The sequence below is a fragment of the Haliaeetus leucocephalus genome, unplaced genomic scaffold (genome assembly GCF_000737465.1).
Source record: "Haliaeetus leucocephalus isolate CR32 unplaced genomic scaffold, Haliaeetus_leucocephalus-4.0 Scaffold795, whole genome shotgun sequence".
NCBI classification, from domain to species: domain Eukaryota; kingdom Metazoa; phylum Chordata; class Aves; order Accipitriformes; family Accipitridae; genus Haliaeetus; species Haliaeetus leucocephalus.
Genome location: NW_010973231.1, coordinates 1,603,589 through 1,627,027, shown reverse-complemented (window position 1 = coordinate 1,627,027; position 23,439 = coordinate 1,603,589). Strand labels below are relative to the sequence as shown.

Sequence of the window (23,439 nt, the reverse complement as noted above, 5' to 3'; positions counted from 1 at the left end):
GAGGGATTTTCTAGTCTTCCATCACTATCCCACTAAAAATTGTGGCTTTATTTCTAAAGCATTGCCAGATGCAATGAACAGTCCCTTGGAGAAACCTCTAGGTAAGATCTGTGGTACGCAGAAGCCAGTTTGCCCATTCCCAAGTGACAAGATTGCTGTATGGGTTGCCTGACTAGTCTGACATTGCCTAAAAGGGAAAAGCTGAAAGCTGAGGTGGGGCAGCCACCGCTATCTCTATCTACTTGCATCTTTAGGTGCTTACACTAAAGCTCTGTCTTGTCAGGAGAGTAAGAACCACTGAGCTGTGCTTGGCTTGATGTGTTATTGTGCATCAAGCTGATGAAGATGGCAGGCAATTTTCTAGTATTTCCAGCACGCTCCCCCCCACCCCTTCTACCTATCCCCCTAGCAAATTGCTGACAGGTTTCCTTGACGTGAAAATGGAGAGGATAAACACAATACAAACATATTTCAAGTGTTTTAAAATTGCAAGCCCCAAGGGAAAATGCAGGTTCTTGAATTGTGCTGGTGCGAAATTGTGACATTTTGCAAGCGCTTGCGCTCGCTACGCCATGCAGACCTGGGCTAGAAGGGGATTTTACAGGCAGTTTAACACACTGCCTTTGCCTGCTGCACCTCCGGGGGCTGAAGAGTTTAGAGGATCACGGCTTATAAGCACCTGGTCCTCAGCTCTGAGCAACAGAGAAAAGGGTGAACTGTGTATTCGCTGTCAGTAGCTGCTCGTGAGAAGTTAATCCTGTTTGCCCTTCTGCTTGATTTTGATGTAAGGAGGGGAGACAGGGTGTGCTCCTGCTCAGGCCGTGCTCTCTGACTGCTCTTTATAACCTGCAGCACAACATGGGTGCCAGTACCCCAGTCTGCAGTGCTGACTGGTGCTTCCTGCGCATCAGAGGTAAGCATCGGACTTCATTTTGGAAGAGAGCAGAAGACCTTTGAGAATGGACACAGGAATTTTACTGTGCTTGGGCAAGTTTGGGAGTGGCCAAACTGTCCAGACACACATGGACAGTTCCTGCGTCCCTGAGATCGGGTGGCTTCTGTGTCCCCATCCCTCTGCATCTCAGTGCAAGGAATGTGAAGTGAACCAAAGCTTTCTTGTAGCCCTGGAGGTCATTATCCAGAAATGCAGCATTTGAATGGGAAGGAACCAGCTGGGGGCTGGGAAGGGTTAAGCAGCATCTCTTCATCTGTGGTCCTGGTAAAACACAAGATGTGATATGGGGTTTTAGCATGTACTGCTGCTGGCCAAATATAGGTTAAAAGGGATTCAAGCTCTTCCTGTCTCCTTTTGTCAGAGAAATTACATGTTTTACAGTGAAAATGTAATGGTTTGAAGTTGCATACACATATGCAACTGTGAATTAAAATTCACAGAATGGCATTACTCATTGAAAGCAGGTAAAATAATAATGTAGGGAAAACTGCAGTTACTTCCACTTGTCAGAAGTCACCTTGCTGGCTCTGTTAGAGTGTCCTGTCAGGTGCTGAGTATTCCTCCTTTGTCCAAATTTAGCCACATGTTTCATTTTGGAGGATGTGAAGTGTGGAGCTGAAGTCCTGTAGTGCAGCTGGGCACTGACTCAAGGTTTTGATGAATGTTTATGTGGAGACTGTGTGTTGCTGGAGACTTTAGTTGATTCCCATCTGCTGCAGATAAGGGGGCTTCCTAGGGATGCTTCTTGTGGCAGGTTACCATAGCATCAGGCTTCCTCAGATGCCAATGTAGCATTATGTTGTTTCACTTGTCTTAGCAGGACCAAAGAAGTGATGTGCATATTATGTTGCATTTCTCAATGTAGTCAACTGTGGTCTTGTATGAAACAGCACCCACAAATCATGGGTATCATGCCATTACCTAAGGGTAGAAAGAGAGAGAAGAGGTTCTGCCATTACTCGTGAATGAAGATGAGCCTAGAAATGACAGTGACATTGATTGAAAGTGAACTTCAGTGAGCTGTTTGCCAGAAAATGTAAGGTCAGGTAAAGAAGCTACATTAGATTCTTAAAAGATGCAGTTCAGGCATCTTTTCACACAGATATTTTGTGTCAGGCTCATAGGAGCTAAAGGAGAAATCTCTGCTGTGCAGGAGCTAAGTAAAAAAGTAAAAAGAGAGTTCCTACCTGGCAGTAGAAGATTCTGTGACCATAAGATCACTGGAAAACAGAAATAAGGATTGAAAATAGCCCTATTTTGGGACTTTTAGAAAGGTAATGTTCATATTCTTCACAAATTGCTGACATTCCCCTTTTGTGATACAGTTGAACTGCCCAATAAAAGCAATGGTTTCACATGGTATAAATGTTCATCACTACTCCTTGTATGTTTCATATTAGGGGATCAAAATAATATCATCCTGACTACCATTTTTTTTCTTTTCTTGAATTTTGTTCTGATTTCAATACAGTCTGTCTTAATACCCACCAAAACCAATTAATTCTAGCATATGATAGTTTGGATGTCCTTTTTTTGAGCATCCTAATACATGAATCTGTGTAGCCAATGGGTCATAATTTGAAGACAGGATTTTCTAAAATGGCATGGAAGACTAGGATAAAATTCCCAAAACTGCAAAACTACTTTCAAGTTTTACTTTCCAAGTGTTTGTTCTGGATTACTGGAAAAAAAAAAAAGGGTTTCATAACGAAATTAAAAAAAAAAAAAAAAGGAAAGATTAAAAGTGGAGAAGACTATGCTTCCTGGATGTGGAGAACCATTCACTCATTGTTTGCAATGAGAGACAGCAAGCCAGGGGCCAAGGGCATCTACAGCACAGACCGGGCCAGGGCACTGACCCACAGGATCTGGGCAGGGCTGGGGTGGTGACGGTGGTGTGATCCATTGACAGTCCCAGATGAGACGAGGTGATGAGCAAGGGCTGGGGTGCAACCAGGAGGAGACACAGGACTGGAGGCAAGGAGGAATGATTCCAGATTCAACCAGGGTTGATCCAGGAAGCCCAGGCAGCCAGTGGGGACAGTTGGAGGCCAAGCTGGTGGTAGGGCTAACTGTAACACAGGTCCAAGGTCCTTGCAGGAGACCTGGCTGGGCACAACCTATGTATGACAAAGCCCAAACCAGGACACTCCTGGGCCCACGGACAGAGGCAGCTTGGCTGGGGACTCAAGTGAGACTGGTCAGGGCAACCAAGCTTTCCTGGAGCCCCCAGGGACCTGTCAATATCTTCATTTTCCCTACCACCTCTGGTAGTGTCCTTGTTTAACAAGGGGCTTTGCATAACACCCTCAAAAAAATGGGCCAGCATTCAGGTACGACTGAACTTTAGAAGACAGTGCTTTATCTGAACTTTTCTGTAGTAAACATTATTTCTGCAATTAGCAAGGCTAAGTAACAAGGGTATATGAACAGCAGGTTAAGCCTTTGCGTCCTTAGAGTCTCTAAGAAAGACTTGTCACAGTTTGGTGCTATGGTCTCTCTAGCCTATTAAATAAAGCCTTCCTAGTGTGGGTTCTGAAACTTAAAAAAAATCTGAGATAATTCACTGAAAGGATAATAGATACAATGTTAATTGCAGCATGGCTATATTTGCTACAATAACACCAAGAAGAATTATCATTCAAATGAGAAATACGAGGCATGTACAACTGCAGAGTCATGACATACTGTGCACATCATGGTCCAAGCACCTCAATAATATTTGACATTTGTCTGCCCATATCTTTATCTCTTTCCCTCTGCTTGTGCTCCTGTTTTATCGTATATCAGGTCTTCCTTTCAGTGTCCAGAATGAATCATTAGAGCAGAAAAATACTGATGTAGTTTTGCTTTCTGTAGCAAAATACTCCATATCTAGGAATAAACTGTATGACATTGAATGCAACATCTGAGGAAGTATTGTATTTCAAAATGTTATATATAAGTGTATGTGTGGGAGGTGGCTTTGAAATTTAGACTACTCCAGCAGAACAAAAAGGTCTGAGTAATGCTATTTGCATTCATGCTATTTCATTTTATTTTTTGCCTTTCTTTGTTATCACTGCCTTTGCATTGCAGGGAAATTAGTACTAAGGGACTGACTTCCATCTTGGTGTGCAAAATTTATTAGGTTCTACCCCTGGAACCATTTAAATTAGTTCTGCTGGGGGGCTGAAATACAATGCTATTAAAGCAGGAGAAAATTCTCAAGGCCTTTTGTCCTAAGTTAATAACAAGACCTGTCAAACTAAAGCATATCCAACCCTTTTAGTCTAGACAAATACTCCAGCTTTCAGTTTCAGCAAACATGTGCCATTTGAACAATATTATTTTGGCTGGTAGGATTTTTTAAAACAAAAATTAGAGAGAAGCAAGGTTCCTTTCAAATGGCAAAATCAATGGAATAAATGACATTAGCATGTGCAACTGCAGTCTGGTGCATACAACTCTATGAAACATTTTTTCAATAAAAAGCCATCGGCCTGGAACAGCTCAGCTTTCTAAGCTGATAACATTTTTGTGAGAAAATAACTTTAATAATCCTCCTGAACATCATATGCATGCACAAATTATTAGATTAGGCTGTCCTAGTTATTTGGTCATTAGAAAGCTTCTGCAGGAATCACACCCAAGCCACAGGAAAACACTGATTAAAAAACCCCAAAGCCTAAACATAGCATAATTACCACAGGGAAATCGGTGATTAAACAATAATATTTAAAATAAATGGCAGTGTTGAAAGGCTTTTCCAAACTGTGTTTTAATCATGTTTGTCTCTGTTAAGCCTTGAAGATAAATAGACAAACCAGTATAAAACATGGGAACTTCTCTTCCAATTAGAAGACTGTTCGCAGCAAGAAAGAGGACAGAATGAGTCAGGGAACCCTATGACTTTGTAGTTTCTGAATTGAAACCCAAGTTAATTGCACTGGACTCGTCTCCCCTATATTTCTAGTTTCCCCTTCTTCCCCCCTTCGAATGCCAAACCTGGCTTTTCAGATTGATTTGGCTAGCAGGTACTCTTTATCTTAGTTCCCTCTTCAGTGGACAGAAATTGATACTTCCAGAGAGCCAATTCATCCCTACAGCCAATCAGCACCTAAAGTAGATTGGATGAAGTCTACCCTGGAGCTGCCTATCTGTTCAGACGGTGAGCTGAATCCTCCCCCTATCATTCACATAGCTGAGGACTGTTCTCTGACAGCAGCACTACCGTTATTTTGAATTGGACAGAGAACAAATAACTTACCAACCAGATAAGGTGCTTCTTCATTCGAGCCAGTGACTGACAATATACCAGAGGCATCTAAGGCATAGCTCCTTTTCTTCTCTTCCTTGCTACAAAATTCATGAATCTTGTTTTCCTTTCTGTGCAGCACAACAGCTCCCATTTGAGCTTTAAAGCCCCTTCTCTTCCCAGCCCTGCTCATGGCTTGATATAGATATTGTGGGAGGTAGAAGAGATGCACTGATACCCTCTCAGGCTTGGGAAGGCATTTAAGGGGTATCTCCCTCTTCCTTAGCAAGTGCCAGCACCACAAAGCTTCCAATGGAAAGGTTGGCATGTGCAGTGGATTGACCCTGGCTGGATGCCCACCAAAGCCACTCTATTACTCCCCCCCTCAACTGGGCAGGGGAGAGAAAACATAGCGAAAGGCTCATGGGTCGAGATAAGGACAGGGAGAGATCACTCACCAATCACCATCTTGAGCAAAACACTTGACTGGGGGAAATTACTTTAATTTATTACCCATCAAATCAGAGTAAGGTAATGAGAAATAAAACCAAATCTTAAAAAACCTTCCCCCCACCCCTCCCTTCTTCCTGGGCACAATTTCACTCCTGAATTCTCTACCTACCCACCCCGGCGGTGCAGGGGGGACGGGGAATGGGGTTTACGGTCTGTTCATCACACATTGCCTCTGCTGCTCCTTCCTCCTCAGGGGCAGTACTCCTCACTCTTCCCCTGCTCTGGTGTGGGGTCCCTCCCACGGGAGATAGTCCTTCACAAACTTCTCCAATGTGAGTCCTTCTCATGGGCTGCAGGTCTTCACGAAATGCTCCAGCATGGGTCCCTTCCATGGCCTGCAGTCCTTCAGGCACAGACTGCTCCAGCGTGGGTCCCCCATGGGGCCACAAGTCCTGCCAGAAAACCTGCTACAGCATGGCTCCTCTCTCCACAGGGCCACAGGTCCTGCCAGGAGCCTGCTCCAGCGCAGGCTTCCCACGGGGTCCCAGCTTCCTTCAGGCACCCACCTGCTCTGGCATGGGGTCCTCCCCAGGCTGCAGGTGGATATCTGCTCCACCGTGGACCTCCATGGACCGCAGGGGGACAGCCTGCCTCACCGTGGTCTTCACCACGGGCTGCAGGGGAATATCCGCTCCGGCACCTGGAGCGTCTGCTCCCCCTCCTTCTGCACTGACCTTGGTGTTTGCAGGGCTGTTTCTCTTACATGTTCTCACTCCTCTCTCTGGCTGCATTTTCTGTTGCACAGTAACTTTTTTCCCTTTTTAAATACGCCATCCCCAAGTCTCTACCACTGTCACTGATGGGCTCGTCCTTGGCCAGTGGTGCGTCCGTCCTGGAGCTGGTCGGCATTGGCTCTGTCGGACATAGGAGAAGCTTCTAGCAGATCCTCACAGAAGCTGCCCCTGTAGTCCCCAGCTACGACAACCTTACCATGCAAATCCAATACAGCATAATTTTTTTTTAATATTCCTGCATCTACCAAGGCATTTTTTCAAAGCACCTGAGGCTGTCAGTGTGTTCTTGGTGGACTCTGAATAAACACCTGTGCACAGTCTCTATATGTTCTCATTGTAGCTCCTGAATCATATTTGGATCCAGGCTGGAGCTAGATACCTCCCTGCACACAGAAGGAGTTATTCTGGGCATGAGCAGAACTCATCTGCCCCCAAAATGTTGAAGTTAAACAATGAAGGACCCACTGAACTTATCTCCAGAATTAAACAGCAGCTGAACAAGGGCAAAGTGTTTGGGCTGAAGCACCCAGACCTTTTATGTGTCTATGATCAAAGGAATATTGGACAGAGAGGAAAAATTAATTAAACACTCCCCTCCAGCTAGTCATTATTCCTTTGTACAACCATTGGGTGGAAAAGAGAAGAGTAAATACTTAGGAGAACTGGGTTGTTAAGAAAGACCAAGATGGGAACATTGCTTGAGTTGAGTCGAAAGAAAGAACATAGTATGATATGGCAAATGACTTCACAGGCCAATGGACCTGATGCAGTCATGAGAACTCACCTGCCCTGCAAAAGGGGGACATTTTCCTCAGGAATGAGATCGTGAGGTTTTATTGTAGCTATGGAAAATCAGTGCCAATGCACCTGCTGCGTTGCAACACCAGTGCCAACAGGAACACTGACTTGCAGCCTTCCCGAAGATTGAGGAGTACTCCAAAAATAACAGCCCTCAGATAAGAATGCAAAGAGCTCCCCAAAAGCTCGACAGATCCTCTGTGGAGACCATCCTGTGCAGGAAAGGCTGCTCTCGAACATGCTGGGTGGCTCTGAAGATATTCACTAAGGATAGGAAGCCTTTGGCTGAGGATGCTGTGTGCACCCCTTCCTCTGGCAAAAGGATATTAATGTCAACTGGATGACAATGATGGATTTTAGTGGGATGTGCATGAAAGGGATATGGTGAGCAAGGTTGTTGGAGAACCAGGTCCTGCTTGTGGCTTTTTCTGTGCTCTTCTGCAGTTTGTTGGCGGCTAGGGGTGTTAAACAGATGTGGGTTTGTTAGAAACAGGAGACTATGAAGGCTCTTTTCCTTTGCTCCCCTCCCACATTAGCACCACTTAATGTAATGTTTGTGCCTATGACATGTCCTGTGGGAGTAGGGCTGAATGGCTCTGCCCCCCTTCCTCCTTGCTGCCCCCACATTTCAGACTGGGGCTGGGGCTGCTCTGGCACATGAAGCATATTAAAGAAGCAGCCTTTAAATTTTAATTTCCATACTTTAAAGTGATTTTGTGTAGGAGTTTTCTGCACTTAAGCTTCCTGATGTGCAATCAATCAAAGTCATGGCTGCTGGAATAACATTAGGTTCAAGGTACCCTTTAGGCAGAGTAAGTGTTACAAACTTGACAAATACGTTTACAAAATAAACATTGTATTGACAACTTAAGCAAAACCTCTCTTGCAGCTGCATACACTGGAAAAAAACCCCAACCACTTAACTATGAGTATAACCTACACTGGAAAAAAACCCCAAATGTTTTTAAATTTCTCTTCACTGCTTCTTATTATGTCCAAAAGCAAGTTAACAGCAACAGTCAAGAAGGAGTGGGTACTATTATTGCACATTTTTTCCCTCTCTCCCATTTTCCTGCTGATGTGTGTGGCAGTGATACAAACACACTTTTTTTGCAAAATCCCATTTGCAGTGTGGTGGTGATGCAGAATCTCCCCAGGAAAGTTCTCGTAGATTTAGGCAGTTCTGTGGAACAGCCAGCAATGTGGATCCCTCTCACAGCCAGGTGGGAAGGATGATCTAGACTCTAAAACACGGATGTGGTAGCCAAAAGATTAGGATTTTGTTCAAAGCTCTGCCACTGGCCCCTCCTGTAGCCCTGGGCGATGTACTTGCCATATGCACACCTTAATTTCCCTATTTATAAAATGGAGCTAGTAATATTTCCCTGCATTGCACATACTCTTTGAGAAGCAGGTGGCTCAGATTCTTTAAGACTCCTCCTTAAGATCTTTCAGGGGAAAGAGACAGAGAAATATTGCGACCTTTTTTGTAGTCTTTGAGTCTCATTAGATGCAATCTACTCTCTGCTAACATGTACTGTTCCATGCAGAATAGTTCTCTGATTTTTTTATTTGTTTGTTTTCTTTTTCATCTCCAACATAATGACAAGTGAGTAAGTGTCAGTTCATGTGAGAAACATTTAACAGGGTTCACCAGCCAGGCAAGTACTTCCCCACAGCTCTAATTAATAATGATAGAGCAAGTGTTACTGAAATTTCTGACATCTATTAATAACTTATCAGACATAAAGATAGCTCTTAAATATAATATGAAGTGTGTCTCTTTGTATTTCTATCCATGTGTCACTCTCTTCAGCAACTTGCTAGTGGGGTCAGAGTTATTAAGAGGTAGGGACTTTTCAAAAGATACATTTATTAATGCTGAACGTGAATACTGGGTAACAGGGCAGCACAATCTGGGCTTCTACACAGGACTAGCAGACTCTTTGTTTGATCTAATAGGATTCAAAACTGTGTATTATGTGCTAATTCTGCTGAATCATAATGGAAATGGAGCTTGTAATAACCACGTGGATATAAAAGATGTAGGTGTGCATTCCTACATTTAAGCTAGTAGCAGGAACAGACTGTGTTGCAAGAATACGTAGTGCTAGAAAGAAAGCTGGCGGCGAGCTATTGCTACGCTAGACTTACCAGTAAGGCAAATGTCTACAAAATTATTTGAGCAAGATACATGTTAATTCCCAATTACGCAAATAGAATTACTGGCTTAGGCAGTTCATTCAGTTCATTAAAATCTCCTGAAAGAGTTAAAATTTCACCCTGATCTTCATGCTTTAAAATTCTGACGAAAGTGTTTTCTGAGCTTTCTTAATACGTTCAGATTTAGAAAAAAAAAAAAAGAGAGAGAGAAAGGGAGTTTATATGACTCACTTCAAAGCTTTGTTCTCTAGCTACTTCTGGAACTGACAGGGGAAAAGTTATATAGGTTGTTATTTATATATAGGCTGTTGTCTTCTCTTGCGTAGGCTGGCTCAGTTTTGCAGCTTCTTTTAAGTTACATGACTCATCCGAGCAGGTCAGAATTGCCCAAAAGTCAGGAAAGCTGTTCCTTTCTCTCCCGCCTTTGACGTGTGCTGTGCCTAACCTGGAGAACTTGGGCTCATGCAGCGCTTGTGCCAAGGAGTCCTGCCATCAGACGGAAAGCAGAAAAAGGGCTCTGGGGCGTCCAGGTCTGTGACTTCACAGGAGGAACGATCCCCGGGCATTACATGGCTGCTCCTTATCAGGGGCATTGCCGGGCAGCCATAAATTATGCTCGTGGTGAACAAGTCGGGTTTCGCTTCTTGCTCTGAAGCCCTGGGAGTACAGAGAGGAGTATCAGAGGGAACACCCACTGACTCTGTGGCTGACACATGAAAGGCTGGGCAGTCGGCTGAAAGGCACAGAGTCTCTTTGTTTTGTGAAACGGTGCCTGTGTCAAGACCCTGTATCAGAGCTTTGAGGTGGATGTGCCTGTATCTTCTTCTCACAATGAGATGCCGCAAGAGAGTAAAGTTTTTTTGAACTTAAAAATTACCCACATTTCATCAGAACACAAATAGAACAAGAAAAGTTGATTTTTTTTTTAAATAAAGAAAACTCAAAGCAACTAGGAAAGACTAAGCAGAAATGCAAAGGTTCATACACAGATCTCCTCATACCTACTGTGTCCTCAATTCCAGCCATCCCAATGAATTTGAGTGGCAGAAAACTCGGTTTGATCCTCTCTGGGTCTTAGGAAATTATTCTGTCCATCATCTCTGAGGCGTGTCTGGCTTCTCCTCAGTACAGTTTCTCCAGATCCCATATCATGAAGTCTTTTGACCCTTCTCCATTTGAGCAGGATTAGCAGTTCCCCAAGGATGCAGCAGTCTCCCCTCCTTGTAGGTTGTTCAACCTCACCTATTCACTGTTTTACAGACACAGCATGTGACACAAACTAGGAATACACACAAAAAAAGAAGCAGAGGGACTTATATCATCAATTATAATGCCATGCTTTCAGGAAGGTTATAACACAATACATTGTATGAGAGCCTATAAAATTGCAAATAGAAATAGGAGAACCAGAAGTGATGTATTCCCTACTTCCTGCACAGATGAGCAATCTTCACTGTGAATATTCACTGAGCAGTGGCGATATGCTCAGTAGATATGGAATTGTTAGCTCCCTCCAGGATTTCTCCAGCCTTTTTTAAGGTGAACATTCATCTGTCAGTATCATGAAGTCATCCTGCAAGCAGCCAGCAAGCTTTTGCTTGCTACGGGGCAACAGACTTCAACAAGTCTTGAGCACATGGCATCAGACTGACAGGAAAACCGTTCCCCTCACTTGCACAGCAGTGCTTTGAACCTCCAGGGCCAACAGCAGCCCTTCTGAGAGGTGCCTGCATGATCCTGCGTATAGCTCTCCATCTGTACTCTAGACTGCCTCCGTCACTGGTGCTGGAAGTGTTGTGGGCACCGCTAGTGCTCGGTGGTGTGCAGCTCTGATTTCTTGTTCCTTGGAGAGTCTCTGGGTGCTTAAACTACAGCTGCAGACAGTGCAGAACAAATGCACCCACTCTGGCATTAGAAAGCAGAAGAGGAAGAAAGAACAGTTTATAGGAGTAAACAGTGGACTTGAGGCTAAGCAATCAAATAATTTTCAGAAACGGATTCTCCTGTTGCGAAAGTCCAGTACTTAGGCTCAAAGTTAAGCTGAGAAGGGAATATAGATGTGCCCCAAACACGAGCCTGCATGGCTGGAAGGCTTCTGCACAAACATCCTTCAGTAAGAAGCGGTGATGTTCTTTGCTATTGCTTTTTTTATATATTTGCGCTAGATTCCTAACTGTTGCGGCTGAAAATGACTTCCCTCAGCCTTGCTGTGTGATGGCACTGTTTTGAACAAAGCTCTTAGTATGAGAGTCCTGGAGACAATTTAATGTTACAGTATGATTCAGAAAGTGCTTGGATTTACAGCTCAGGTGAAAATGAAATTCTGTGAAAAACACGATTGCTGCAAACAAAACCTTAGTACAAGCCTCTGCTTAGAAGCAAAGTCTCAGAATTTGGGAGGTCCAATTTTTACTATAAATCAACAGATTATTTTGTCTCTTGAATTGCCAAGGAGAGAATTGCATTCTGAGTTACAGTGTTAGCAGCAGACCATCAGTAAGCTATTACAAATAATCAGAACCTGCAGCAGAAAATGAGCTTGAAAGGTGACACTGTCTCTTCTGTGCTTGAGTAACCTCGTGAGCCCTTGCAGGTGTTCCTGGTGGTTCCATACGAACACAAAAGGGAGCCTACAATGATATGTTCCTGTGCTGGTTTTTCCTGGTTTTTTGTTCCATGGCTGGTCTTCCACAAGTGGATCGAAAATATAATTCAGTTAACAAACGTTAATTGGTCAGACATCTCTGGCTGGAAGGGACAGGTAGATCTTGATTAGGAAGTACTACCTGAGTTTAGAAAAGAGAACACAAGATCATTAAATTTCAAAGAATGTGAACAGGAAAAACAGGGAAGGAGGTACTTGCTGGTAGCTTTAAATCTGCTGTGTGTGTCTGCTTCTGTCACAAAACCTGGCACAGTATGAGCCCTCAGTCCCAGCCTTCTTTCTTCCAAAGAGGTGGTGCAGGTTGACAGTCTGGAGCTGGTTAGTGGGACCTACAGAGTGGGTCAGGCAGGTCCTTGGTTGGAGGAGTCCATAGGAAAGGATGAAGCGCTCGGCTTTCTGCACCACCCCAAACAAGGTGACCTTCCGCAAAACAGCGGTCTGGGCACGCAACTTGTGTTTCACCAAACACAGAGTTGATCCCAGGTCCTGTGCCTAAGGGCTTGAGCTAATCTGGGTGTGTGATAGGTACATTTACATTAATGTGGCAGCTCTGATCCCTTTAGAATATCAAAACTGATGCAGTTAAATTAAAAAAATAATTAAAAAAATCTTTGTATGAATCTCGCTAAATGCTGCAGTTTGTTCCCCTTTATTTGAATTCCATTTTCTTTCTTTTAACTTCCCTTCTTTATCCCATTTTCTTTCTTTCTGCTTATTAATATTCAGACCATCAATTTCTTTCTATGTACATTTTCACCTTTGCCATGTTCTATTATTCCCATTGTACATCCTCTTTCAATTCTGCATTTCCTTAAGTGCTTTACTGTACATGAAATATGACTCACTCACACTTACAATTGGAATTGGACCATGTTATCCCTCCTGAGCCTATGTTTTCTTTGATGTCAGCTTCAAGATCTTTTTTTAGGGACATTTTTATTTTTCATTTTAAAATCCCTTTTCTTTCCCCAAAGATAGACAATAATTTGATGGATTACATACACAGATCTATTTGTTGCAGCATTATTGTTAGACACATATTGCTTAAATTATCCACAGATAAAGCATTTTTTCCCCTTCCAGTTTAATCAGATGAAAGTAGCAATTCAGAATACAGAGCCAGAAGAATCATTAAGAATGATAAGTGGCTCAGGAATAGTAAGTAACTGATCAAGTAACAGTCAAGAAAGAAGCATATGGAGATACTGAGTAATGTAATGAACCATCCCATTCTCAATTGTTTGAGTCTGATGTTGTATTTAGTATTGGTAAGGCAATTTTCTCTGACCGAAGGATTAATTTAATTTACCCATCTTTAATCTAGATCGATTGGCAGTCATAAAAATAAACAAATGCCTTTTCCCACCAAATTACATTGCTGGAAGTCCTAAGAAATCCAGAATTTAGGAGTATAATCTTAGGGAAGAATTAGAAAATGAACTCTCTATTCACAAACAGCAGAGACCAAGAGTAAAAGATAAAAAGGCATATTGCCCTAGGCATCCTTTTTCTAATTTTAGGCTTTTTTGTTTGGTTCAGTGAATTGGATCACTTTTAATGGTTCACTTAGTTGTGACTACAATAGAAAATACAGCACAGAGAGGATGTTGTAGAATGTTCTGCAGTCACCTGAGCTTTAACACAATTTTCATGCTATCCAATGGAAAAATAATACCTGAAAATGTACTTATAGGTGCAAATGTTCTTGGTATTGATCATGGCAGCTACACTGCCATCTGCCAGTTCTGTGAGTCTTACCTGCTTTACATGAAAGGAAGAGATTTGTTCCTATTGCTACAAAAATAAAATCCTGACTTCTTATTTGATAACAGTCATGCATTCAGTCAGTTAACTCTTCAAAGGTCAAAGAATAATGCAATTTGGTGCAATTCTTCCTAACTGAGTGGCAGATGTAATAACTGCATCTGGGCTGGCTGTGGCTGAGCTGAATGAAGATTACTTTTCACCTGAGGTGGCTGAGGCACTTTTGGATCTACAGAGGAAATGGGAAGGGTTTTCTGAACCTGAGTTAATGCTTTGTTTGGAAAAAAACCCCAAACCCAAACAAACACCAAACAAAAAAACATTTCAGAAAACTGTAATCACAGCAGAAAAGCTGCCATTTTAGAAGTAGGCACTCTGGCTGTACTCAGATACATACCACATTGGCTTCTTTTTTCAAATGAATCTTAAATATAAATGCTTCTTTGGTAAGTATCAGCATTTTACTCTGCTTATATTATTTAATGACATTGTTTCAAAATCCTGCCTGTGGTCCTTGCTAGCAATCATGCAATCATGGATTTGTGGCTCCTCTTTAATCTTCCTCTGTTTTTTCCCCTTGGTAATTGTTTTTACCCAAGCTCTCATCCACTGAAGAATTTACCACTTAGAGCCCAAGTAGTCAAGTAGGCATTTAATGACATTAAAGAAATATTATCTGTTGATTTCACTAGGAAGGAAGAGCCAGAAACTTCTACTGTGAATGAGACCCGAGACTGACATTGTCATCCAGCTACACAGGCTGCCCTTATGTGTATTTGCCTGTGTCTTGATGCAGCCACATATAATTCTCAATTTGCACTGATCTCAGCTGGATATGAAGGTGTTTCTGTGTGATAAATGTCTTTCAATTACTTAACAATAAGAAGCTGCTTCTTTGTAGCAGGGACATCAATCCTTATTTGTCACCTTCATAAACTGATCACCATGGCTCCACCAATCTGTTGATTACTCCCTTTGGTCCATACACAAGAAATGTCACAAATATTGGTATTATTTATTTTATTTCTGCCAACATGAACTTGCTTTTCTGCCTGCCTTTATTTACAAGCCAAACCCGAAGGATTAATTGGTGGGGCACTGCGACACTGTAGTAAGCTGTGGGGGGTTTATGTGCACAGAGAGTCCTAGCTGTTGGTGGGGGCAGGAGGATTGTTTTTTCCCTTCGTAGAAAGCTTTATCAGAAATCTGGTTGGTTTTGAAGGAAAAAAGAAACAGTCAAATGGTTGTGAAGTCTCATTCAAGACCAATTTCTTGAATACAGAAGAACTAAAAACAGAAACTGGGACCGAGGAAAAGAGCAGGGAAGTGCAAAATATTAGTGGTGAGAAGCTGATGCTTGATGTTGCAGGTCTCATTCTGAGACAGCTCAAGCACAGACTGTGGGTCTTACTGGCTTGTCTGAGATCTGACAAAACGGTACCACCTCTGGCTGTGATACTGGGTTGGGCTGGGGTTAGCTGCCTCTTGGTCTGCAACACTATGGCAGAGCACATTTTTGGTGGCCAGTTAAGCCAGACTCTTTTTTACCAAGAGGGCAGAGAGAGGCAACCGGGCTGGAGAGTGAGAAGAAGCTGGTGGCTGTGGTGGTGTCCCCTGACCTGTTCTTGCCCAGTGTCAGGATTAGGGCAATAAGAAAAGTCAGCAGTGCTCTGGTGGATGTCAAAGTCCTAATTAATGATGAAGAGAGGAATTTGCATTTTTGCCCCTCTGTCTCTTTCACAGTTTTGATTCTCTCCCAAATCTGTTTCTGCAAGGGCCTGAAAAGAGACAATGAGATAGAAAAAGCTAGTGCCTTTATTATTTCATCCATCTGTGCACCCAAACTTTGCACACCCTGATGCGGATCTGGTCGTTCCTAGTTCCACTCTGCCCTTTTTTACAGGGCATGAACTCAACACAGTTCTTGGGGAGGGTCACCAGAACCTCCTGTTTCCAAATAATTCAGCATTTCCCATCTGTACTGTCTTGTTAACCATTTCAGTACTGGCCTGAGCTAGACTTGAACTCCCAGCCTAGATATAAGAGACATTTCCCCTTTATTGTCATCTTAGTGAAAAGTGATATAACACACAGTTGACTACCTGTTTGCAAAAGTGGGCTTTTGACCCTGGTTACAATTTCAATTAGTGTTACTTCATTCCAAGTAGCAGAGGTCAGCCCGTCCCTGCATTATCAATGCAAAATAAAATCACCCAGTTTGCTCCCACGCTGAAAACCAACACCATTATCTGTCCAAAGTACAAGCCTTTGTTTTCTCAGCTGTAACCTGCTTGGTTAGAATAACTGCCTTAAGCTATTGTTCAGTTGTGTTTTTTTCTTCATGTCTGAAAAACAGTCACAGTATTTTCAAGTCAAGGGCTTTTGAAGTGGAAATAGTACATTCCGTCTAAATTTCCTGTACAGAAAGAATGAATTGTCAGGAATGGGAAATACAAGGCAACTACACCATATGATTGCACAAAATGACACATGATGAATATGCCAATACTTCATATGCCCTTAGGAAGGAAAACCAAGCAGTCTTGGCTTCACCAATCTGGTAAATTATTCTGTATTTATGGCATTACATTTTTCAAAGGTGGAAATATGCTTTTTGAGAAGAAAGATCATAAAGTATGAATAGACACAGCCCATGCTAAAAAGAAATATTTTATTGCTTCTCTAGAATGGTTTTCCTTTACCTGGAACACAAGTTTACTTTTTTGGTAATGTGTCATATAGAATATAGTTACATAATTTAAAGAAATATCAGTCTCCTGTGTGCAGTTACTGCTCTGTACTGCCTTGATCACATCCTGCAGGATGTACTATGACACAGTCCTGCATCATCTGAATCAGGTGTTAGCCATGTGTTGCAGAGGTTCACGAAGTGTTGAATAATACCTGCAGTTTCCTGGGGGCCAGCCCCCCTCTGAAAGTGGGGAGCATCTTGCTCACTCTTTTCAGTGGGAGTAGGATTGAACTGGTACAGCAGTAGAATCACCACTCACAAACCAGTACTGTATCTGTGGCATCTTAGGCTGGTTACCACAACAAAAATAGCTATTGCTATTAGCATTACTTAGTTTTATTGCGCAGCTGTGATCACCTCTTCTGGCTCCTGCCCAGGACCCTCTCTCTGAGCATCTTTGCAAATACTTTAACTCTCTAATCATCTTCAAAGAGATCAAGAAAATTTTCCTTCATCTTTGAAGGAAAAACAAACCATAAATGGTTTCCATACTTTTCCTGGCCTGAATGCATTCAGCATTTAGTTCTGCATCAGCAATGGGTGGTAGGTTTAGCATCTCATGACTTGGCAGAACCAGCGATAGAAATAGAGCAAAAAATTTTGGATGAATAGTTTATTCACTGAAAGAGGCAACTTTGGGTGACTGGAATGACTTGTGAGTCCCTGCTGAGTTAGGTGGGTACTTTCAGATGGAATCTGAATAATGGAGGAAGGATGGGGGAGTTAGTTTGTTTCAGCATTTTTAAATTAAATATTTCTTGTTTTGTTTTGAAAATTGCCCACATTTCATTTAAAAATGGAAGATGAAGTAGATGTTTCTGAAAAAAAAACAAAAGAAAAAAGACTTGAACAAAATATTTTGGTCAATTAAAAAAATAGAGGTTTTTAATCAAAATAACTGGAAAAAGTACGTTTCACGTTTATCAAATATTGTCATTTTTTCATTCATCCAAAAACCAAACCAAATCAGTTATGTTATCATCTCAGAACAGGCATTTTGCTCTGAGGGTAGTAGCTTGGTTCCCAAGTGGGACACTTGGGACTTGATTTTAACGCCTTTTCACCTCAAAAGGAAAGGTCACCAGCCAGGTTGGTTGTCTTCCCAAGCTGGCCAGCAGTGCAGTAAGTGAGCTGATGAAGGACACCTACAACTTCCACGGGACTCATTCACCAATGAACCATCTCCTGTCAAAATCTGCCCCATTCTATGAGCGCTTATTTTCCAGTAACAGAATAGTAGCTCTGATAGCTCAGTCTTTTTCAGGGCAAAGTACATTATGGAAAGAATATGGACATTACAGTCTTGAAGAGGCAAATAAACATTTACCACAGTCTGGAAGATGAAAGCTTTCATTCTCATTCCCTCCCTTGCAGAAGCAGCCCCCTCTGAGAGCAGGTCCCAAAGCCAGCTGTGATGGACGGTTCCTTTACTTGCTCCCTCCTGAACACTCCATGAGGATTTCCTTACCAGGCAATCAATCCCATTAATTTTAAACTTGGTGGAATCTAAAACATTTTCTATTTTATGCCATATTGTCCACTATGCTAAAAAGTCTTATTGACCTGACCTGTCAAGGTATTTCACAGTAACTATGACCCTTTAAAATTGCAAGATATGAAGGATAATTAACTGGAAAGTGTTGCAACAACAGAATAGTATAAAATGACTGAGGTTTTAGGACTGGGAAAGTAATTTGCATTTTCTGATATGAATTTGTTTTAGAATGATGATATTTCATGGGAGTGAATCACTTGGGTGAAGAGAAAGACCCAGAGTAAGAGTGACACAAAAAGAAAATACTTTCTTTGTAATAGCAGCTGACTGTGTGTTCTTCATTCAGAAACTTCTCTTCCTGGAAGTTATGATGAAACCAGGACTAGTGCTTTCAGCTTCAGCTATATAAAGCTGATATGCAGGAGAGAGCTATCAATTTCTTTATGAATTCAAGATTTGAAAAAATAAAAAAAAATCAAGTAAGCTTGATGATAAGAGAAATTCATGTGTTTTGGTTTAAAAAAATAAAGTGAAACTTAATGCAACATCAATGCCTTATATTGGAAGGCAGTTTTACATAACTTTTGTTTCAGTTTTGATTTAAAATATTACTTTGTTCTATTTCTACATCTCCAATCTGAAAAATTCTCTGAAACTTTTTTCCCCAAAAGATTCTTTTAATGCATAGGAGAAATTAATTTCAAACTGGAACATTTCGCAGTAGCTGAAAATTTTCTTCTTTAAAAAAATCTTGCCTAGAATGTGGTATTGTATCTGCAAAAGCAGAGGTCTGGGGCTTCATATCACAAGTCAAAGATATTTTTTCATCAGATCCTATCAACCAAAATAAGTGAATATATGTTTTTTAACACAGGCTGAGTGCCTTGCACTGCTTCTTGAAATTATTTTCCCAATTCAAACTCCGGGAGAGAATGGATGTGTCTTTATTTCCATTTTACACCTGTTTGACAGAATCAGAGAGTTAAAGCAGTTGTCTGGAGTCTCATGAGGCTAGCGCTGTAGCAGAAATAGAGCTCACATTTGGGTTGATTCACAAATGTCAACAAATGACAGCTGCTGAGCTGCAGGACACACGACCACATTTTCCCCTGGCTTCTCTCCACAAGAGCAGGCTTCGTTCTGGTGGTGACACATGGCGATGTGCCGAAAAGTACCGAGGAGCTGTGAGAGAGTCACAGTGCTAAAATAAGAGCTGGAAAAGTGGTAGGTTTAATATTTGCAAGGCCTTCGTGAACAGTGTAATCCTCCTTGGACTTTCATTTCCAGGAACTTCACTGGGGACATCGATGCTACAGCAGTGCTGTATAGAGCATAAACTGGTCTTTTATTTACATAGTGGTTATGGCCAAATAACAAATGAGGAAAATTATGAAGGGCAAGGAGATGCTTTGTCACATTTACTATGCTTAGCCTTATCATGCTTGGCTCTTGGTGCAGACAGATCTCACTCTGCAAAAGTTCCCTCATTAGCTGGCCCTAAAACATTTACAGAGCATCTGAATAATTGATGTAATTTATGGCTTTATTGGTGGAAGCCATTAAATCCCCTCCCCCCAAACAACATTAGAGAGGAAGCTCTGCAACATGCAGTAAAAAATGGAGCAGCTATTTAAAGAAAGAAAAGGGCAAGAAAATCTTATTGTGCTTTCTGAACATGATAAAGCTGAATGAGGCAGAGTTTCCAAATATCCACTTCTAAAAGTATTGCAAAGTAAATGGACCCAGTGTGCTTTTGGGGTTACAGGCTTTTCAGAGGACGTTTTGCAAGGTCTACCTTTGAAAAAAACAATCACCACTAATTTTTCATTTTATACTTGGTAGCTTGATGTCAACTCTGAGTTTGTAGTGTTACTGCAGACCTTGTGTTCTGTCCTGCAAGAAAATTATGGGAAAGGTGGCAAGTGCTCAGGTAACAGTCTCTATTACATAGGCTCGTGTGGGGTAACTTCTTTTATTCTGCTCTGTTCTGCTTAGGATTACATCAAGATACTAGCTAATAGAGATGATTCACAAGCTGTATCTAACCAAAGTTGTCAAATATCAAGCACACATATACCTGAAAGAGCCATCCAAAACTCCAGTCTTGGTCAAAAATGAGAGACTGGCATTTTTAAGGTATGGTTTGTTGGACTATAGTATAGGTATCTACCTTCCACTTAGATGCATTGTGCCCTAAAAATGCTTATTTCTTATCATTAATTTCAAAACCCACATGTACATAAAATGTTTTAAGTTAGGAGAGACGAAACCTTCTCCAAAAAATCAGGGTCTATACTGTCCTACATGTACACAGTAGTGACTACGGAGCATGGAGCATGGATGTGGTAGTTAAGGAAGCTGGAGATACAATATAGTTTGATGAGTCCTTACCAAAGCAGGTGATGTAAGCCTTTTAGTTGAGCAAACATGTGATCATCCTATATCATGATCTGGGAAAAAAAACATAGCTGGCAACACTGTTTTTGAGTTCGATGGAAGAACCTCCCAGAGCAATGGATGTGCCTATGATATCATGAAGTACTCCGTTTTGCAGACCCCAGCTCCTACAAGCATGTCATTCAGCAATATTTTTAACTGAAAATTAGATCTGAAAGGCTCCTTGTACAGTGCAAAGGAGAAATAAGAACCTAGGAATGAGATGCACACTAGAGCCTGCCAAGTGAAGAGTTTCCTGTGGAGGTAAGTGAGAAATGGCTGAGAAGCTCCTAGAAAAAGGCATTTCATTATGTGAGACACCACAGTAAAAAGCTACAGCATCTGGTAGGCAAGTGGTTATAGCACTCACCTGGAATGTGCAGATCACATTCACATCCTTTCTGTGCTCATCTCACCGAGGAAATTGTTCAAGCACCATGAAATACTCTGTGATAGGGCCTTCTCACTCCCTGCATGTGTTTGGGACACAGAGGCAGAGAATGACTTCATATTCCACTGCTTAGGATTTGCATCTAGGAAGGGGAGGCTGTTCCCAGCCCCCAAGCCAATGTACTTTTAAGTGTTTTCATACAAGGTGGAACAGCTTCAGCAGGGGTGGTTGAGAGAGGTCCACTTCAGATCAGTCTGCGATCTGGTAGATGTGACCATCTCCCAGTTGAAGGAAGACACAGCTTGAAGTCAGCTAAAGCAGACACAGACCCTAAAATCCACTGAAACTTTGCATTGTGCATGCTTTAGATACCGAAGTGCTGGTCCAAAACCTGGGCACTCACTTTAGGACTTCTTTGGAAATGTGTACCAGGTGAGGCCCTCCTAGGCTTGGTGTAATAGATCCACATAATTTTCCATGCATAGGGGTGACTAGAAAATTGCATGGGTTTTTAGGCTTTTAGCAGCATAATTTTGTACATACTGGGGATACATAGATAAAATTACATAAAGTGATTTGGAAACAAAGGGGTCAGCTTTCACTCATTGCAGGACTTCTCCATTTATTTATTTTTAATGTGTTGTTGGAAGCAATTGCTTTCTGTTTTCTCATTTAAAGCTGTGCCATGGTGTGGCAATGGCTAAACAATAAAACAAGCTACGCACCTGCCAAGTATATCGTGATCCTCTGATTCCAGCCCAGCAGGCTGGAGTTAAAATAATCCAGCTGGCTCAGCAATTGTGTGGATGCCATTTGTGGCAGCACTGTGTAAGTGGCAGGAAGGCTAACTCAGGGCTTCCTTTATTATTTTGCCCTCCCTGCTTTAAGCCCACTAGGACAGGATTTGCACAGCTGGAAATGCTGATTCTTGTGACTTCAGCTCCCTGCATTGTGCTGTCTCTGGCAGCACAGTCCAGCTGTTTATGCAAGTCTAATACATCTCCTAAGGGCATTTGTAAAGGAAAACAAGTTGCCCCTTCAAGGCAGGTAACAAACAATCTAAACTCAGCTGCATTTTACACAAATTACAGTGACTTGATTCCTACTGCACCTCAGCCTGTGGCACAGAGTGTCTGGGACATAGTCAAGTTTTCACTGGGTTTCACAGCTGCTCAGTAAAGATGCAACTTGTAAAATATTTTTTATGTGTGGGAGAGAGAAATGCATACCTGCTGGTGTATAATTGAAAGGCACAGATTCATAGTGTCACCTTTGCCTGCTAAATCCTCCTCTTCCATCTCAGCTTATGCATGTTGTATTGTGGGCATTGGGGTGTGGAGCTGCACTATAGCCTCAGCTACTGAAATATATGTTCCCATGATGCAGGCTGAATGACAGTACTTGGCTCCTCTAGAATGTCCCGCTCAGTGTTCAGGATCTGCAGGATGGAGCTCTGTATCCTTTCTGCCGTGCTTTAAATGCCAGTTCCTCTGCTCATATTGCTTGCTGGAGCACGTAGTGCAGTATATTCTGTTTGACGTTAACAAAAAATGTTCTCTAGACTTTGAAAAGTGATGCTATTCAAGCACATGGTAAACAGGAGCAAAACCTACTGAAACGGGTGTGCTCCCTTCATCATGAAATGGTAGCCATTACGACAAGAGCAAGGTCATTTTGAATAGTATATGCAAAGGGTAGAGGTGGAATTTTCAAGGTGAAGATTGGGTCTCCTAAACATTAGAGTGTTAGATGAACAACACATCCTTTTCTGCACTCTTTTCAGACCACTGTATGTTTTGACTGCATTCAAATGTTTGGCCGGCAGGGTATTATTCAGATGTTAAACACCTTTGATTATAATTTTTCAGGATTTAGGTACGATCCATTTTGCTTATCTTGATTCAGTTGTATGGTGGTGCCACTTGAGGTGGCCTTGGGTATCCGAGACATCTCCAGAGGACTGGTTAGTATGATACTGGAGATTTGTGCTCTGCTGGATTGGCAAATGGAGGCTAGGTACCTAATGTGGCAGTATGTGATGCTTTTATTTAGACAACTGACTAAAGCCCCATGTGTCTATGCCTAGACAGTGGTTCTAAGCTCCACTTTACAGACATGAAGATGAAGCAGCACTATTTGGGCATTATTCATCTCATCCAAGAGAAGATACCTGAAACAGTTCAGATACATTGCATCCCAGAACTGCCTGTTCTTCTTCATTCCTTGACTTATTTATATCAAAGTATTTTAGGCAACTAGCTCACATGTATGTTGTAGACATTAAAAGTCAGATGAAATTAATGCTACCCTGGATGTAATACCTGATAAACAAAAGAGACAACCTGCTATTGCCTAATCATAAGATCTCTGCTTAGAAACTGCAAGACGACAAAGAAAGGCAGACACCAAATACAGCTATGGCGGACAACGTACCTTTGATATGCATAGTGTGTAGCTCATTAATTGGCTACTTTTCAGCCCAGTGTGGGTAGTTTGATAAAAATCTTGTGACATTGCAGTGCTGCAATATTTTTTT

At 41.9% G+C, this 23,439-nt stretch overlaps 1 protein-coding gene across 2 annotated transcripts in view; it reads left to right on the top strand.

The window, feature by feature from the left end:
* The window catches only part of GLRA2 (glycine receptor, alpha 2), a 133,987-nt gene that overhangs the window by 77,992 nt on the left and 32,556 nt on the right, over positions 1 to 23,439 (top strand). The window lies entirely within an intron of this gene.